Below are 4544 nucleotides of genomic sequence, written 5' to 3'. Positions count from 1 at the left end.
CCCCCAAAATCCCCCTCCTGGGGCCATCGAGCCATGAGCAGCAGGTGTCTCACAGCTATCCTGGTGCACTGTTATGGTGGCGGCCCCAGGGAGCCAGATATTGTGAGAATGCAGCAGCCCCGCTTTTGGGTGCCAGAAAACTGTTACTGAAGGTAGGGTCTGGCTGCCCACCTCTTAAAGGCCAATAAAGAGGCAAGGTTGGTATAAAAGAAAGTTTGCTTTATTTTGGAGGCTGGAAACAGGGGGAGGGGGTGACTCGTGTCCCCCCACTGACAGTTAGTGGGCAAAAGCTTTTATAGATGGAGGGAGGGGGTAACATACAGAAACAGCACAGTCAGCTCTGACAGTCATCTTGAAATTGGTCATGCAGTGGTCTAAGCAGTATCATCTTGACTGTTTTCAGTACAGTTAGTCTTTTGTTCCAGGGTTGGTTTGTTCTCATTTCTTTGAGGCCAGTTCTCAGAATTGTGGCAGCTTATGTCATCGCTATGGTCCAGTCATCATGTAGTTAACTTCTTCCACCTGGTAGGGGTTTCAGTATCTACAAGACAGCTCAAAGGTTATGGCTCAGAATATTATCTATAGCCTTTGAAGAGGAAATAAAGGTCCTTGACTTTGCTTGATGACTAAACTATTATTATTTGGTCTCATTTGACTGTTTTCCTTTGCTTCTGCGTTTTCTCACTTAGCTGATTAAACTTATTCTCTGACTAAAGGTTTTCTATAGACAAAAGGCAGGTGGAGGACATGGGGGAAAGGACCATAGGGTCTGGCTCTGTTTCACCACTAGATCTGAGGTCTCATGTAGTTATGTTTTTCTTGTTCAAATACAATAAAATCACACTCTTTTATTATATTCAGACTTAAGTTATCAATATAAAGTGTGTTCTTCCCTTGTGAGATTTTCACATACCTCATAAGTGTGTAAATACAGGTTTTCATCTACCTCGATAGTTGAGAGGCAAATGGAGGTCCATGGCTCCTAGTCAAATTTCCATTTTCCTTTCTGAGATAACATCATTTCTTGACCCAATTGCCTGATTACTGGTATTCTAAATCAGTGCAATCTGTGAAGGCTAAAATTTTCATTAAATATTTCTTCAGAAATTTCCCTACATTATAAGCCCCAGCAATATTTTTTACTTGCTGAGTTGAAACATACAAATTTGCAGTCCGCTCCCTCACAGATGGACTGCTTAGTGCCCAGTTGTTTTCTGGAAATTACTATCTGTGAAGGGTTATATGAGGAAGATGAGGTAATGTGAGGAACCAAGTTCTAGTTGTCTTGAAACACGAAAAGATCAGGGTAGAAGGACAGCTGCTCATACCTTAAGTATCTGAGTTTAAACAATGTCCAGTGTTTCCCAGGCATCTTCTGTTGCATGAAGCAAAGCTCTAGTAAAATTTTCTCAATCCAGCTCTAACTATGTAAGTATCTATGTAGGAGGATCAACAATGCAGGCTCCAGAAATAAGTTGTTAACTATTGCTGTTTGGTGGTAATGGAATATCTGTTTTGTGCAGTTTTGATTCTTTGTAAGTATTTTAGTGAGAGTTTAAAAGAACCACCACTGGGGTTACTCATCACACACCATTTTAAAGCAGAATTTCCTTAAGCTATTTCTTCTCATTCTTAAAACTCTTTTACTTTATTTTGTATTTTTATATTTATCTCACATTTCTTAATTCTTTCAGTTTGAATCACATATCTAGCTAGTTTTCAGCTGATTCTAAATTTCACATTTTATTTAGACAATTTTTATTTTAATTTTATCATAATCTCATTTTTGGATTCTACTTCTAGCTTAGCATAATTCTTTTTCTTTTATCTACAATTAAATATCACTTTTCATTTTTGAAGGCCACTACAATTTCTAGTTTTAATTTTTTTCAATGAAAATGGAATCCATATTTTCTTTATTCCTTATTTTTTTTCTTTAATAAATGAGAGAAGCATCTGGAAATACCAGTAAAAAGTGTATGACATTTTCCAAATAATTTATGTAGATACTTCACATAAAGAGTCTAGCTTTGTTCCCCACATCTTCTTAAGTCACTAGGGGCCACACATAGTGACTTCCTTCCAAACAATATAGTATGATTTAGGGAAAAATAATAATTTTAAAGTAGAGAAATTTGACAAACACTACCTCAGCCAGGTGATCAAGGTTAATATCAACAGTGATAACACATGGTGATGGTATGCACCCTTGCTATATGATGGAAATAGCACTTTATTTCTTCCTCCCAGTATTCCATATCCCCAGTCTTATCATGGGAAAAACATCAGACAAATTCCACTAGAAGGACATTGTACAAAATATGTAACCAGTACTCCTCAAAATTGTCAGTATCATGAAACAAGTTAACTGTGTGAAACTGTCACAGACAAGAGGCACTTAAGGAGACATGATACTAAATGTAATGTGGTCTCCTGGATGGGATCATGGAACAGAAAGAAAAACATTAGGTAAAACCAAGGAAATCTGAATAAACCATGAGTTTTAGTTAATAATAATATATTGATATTGGTTCATTAACTATGACAAATGTACTAATGTTAATAATAGAAGAAACTGGATGTGGAGTATATGTGAACTCTTATGTTTGCAATTTTTCTGTAAATCTAAAACTGTGTAAAATAAAAAGGTTTTAAATAAAAGTATATGACATCAATTACATAAATAGATAGGAGTCTTATGGTATCAAAAATATATCTGGACACAAAGTAGGCTCCAAATAAATGATTGTCAATTGATTTCAATTCAATGAAACAAATACTTAACCTGTGCCTCAAAAGACCTGTCTGATAGGATACATCCCACACAGAACTCTGCTGTCTATGGGGGTGACATGACTTATAGTTAAACTATAGGCTAGTTCTATAGGCATTCTAAATTCCAACAGAGAATTTGATTATATTTACACTGATGTTGCAGGCACATTACTAAATCTCTATTGGCCACAGAAGTTTCCAGAGACAAATGGAGAAAATTAAACCAAAAATCTTTCTGATTTATGGTTTCAAATATTTATCATATATCACAGCTGATGGCAGAGTTAATGTTATCTACCCAGTTACCACTCTCATTAACACTGTAGAGTTTGATCCCTAGTCACCGTTACCTTCTCCTGACCTATGACCTATGACAGTTATGCTACAAGGTTTCATACAGCACTATTCATGATGATTGCTATAATCCAGTTCTCTCAATTCTTTGTTTATATTAATCTCTATGTATATTTATAGGTATTAATCTCTGTTTATATTAAATGTTTATAACAAATGATAGAAGTTTTTCTTTAGGACATTGTAAAAAGTGGCATAAAGTTTTATAAATTAAATTTTCCCCATTCTTTTCTCTCTGCTTATGACAATTACATTTTACAATTTCAGCTTTGACCATTTTCCCTTGACAATTACATTCAGTGATGGTGGTTAATGGTTGCCCAAGTTAGAAACAAGAAAGTTGACTCCCAAAAAGTTAAAGTGAAATGGATTTTGTGCTTTAATGTTTATTATATTTGTATTTAGTATTCAATTGATGTTTAATATATTAATATTAAATTAATGCATTCAATAATTTCATATTAAATTAACACATAAAACTAGGAACCATTCTCTTAACAAATAACATTTTTTCTATTTTTCTTGTGGCCCTACATTTATTGCTAAAATAAATCTAGTTTATTGAACCTTAATTTAGAATGAAACATAATGTATATTTAACACTTTTGCATAGTCCATATAATTCATGATCCTTTTGGAACACTTTAAAAGCAGTAGCTGCAGAAACTCAGCCTGGAGGAGAAATATTAGGTGGCAAACAGCTGTTAGAAAAGTTTATGATAAAACAAGAAAATACTTTGATTTCCAACATAGATGGGTATGTTTATATAAAAATATTTTTTTCAAAGGACTGGTTATGCACATAAGAATTAACATAAGCACATATTAATAAAAATGGGCAGCACACATGATGCTAAGTCTGAAGTATCTATGACACCAGTTTAACAAAACAAGAGTTGTTATACCTTGTTTTCCTAGTGAGAGCTGGACCCCCTGACTATCAGCAAGGTGCAGTTAACATCAGGATTCTAGCTATTGGGGTCACGGCTTTTACAAGGCAGAAATAAGAAACACTTATTATCTGAAACAGTCTCTGGTGCTGAGTTCCTTCTGTTGTAAACCTCATAGGCAGCTGACTCTACAGGATGAACTAGAGATGCCTTAATGATGACCGTCCAAGGTCATTGAAGGAGCCTAGGTAAAGACTAAAAAATGTGGCTCCGAGTAAGACAGGAACCCTACTTCTTTTGCAGACGTTCACAAACACACGCATATTGCGATTTATATAACATTTTATCTTTTTTATTTAATTAAGTAAAGAAATGTTGCATTAAAATTGGGAAAACTGGCCCATTCCCCTCTCCTAATCAGGCACAGATCTTGGTATTGTTAAGGATACAGTTCTTGGAGATTACAGGAGGAAGTACAGTCGTCCCACGGTGTCCACAGGGCATTGGTTTTAGGACACCTGCGGA

Source organism: Balaenoptera borealis (assembly GCF_965194805.1).
Source record: "Balaenoptera borealis genome assembly, chromosome: 9".
NCBI lineage: Eukaryota > Metazoa > Chordata > Mammalia > Artiodactyla > Balaenopteridae > Balaenoptera > Balaenoptera borealis.
This window is presented reverse-complemented; position numbering follows the sequence as displayed.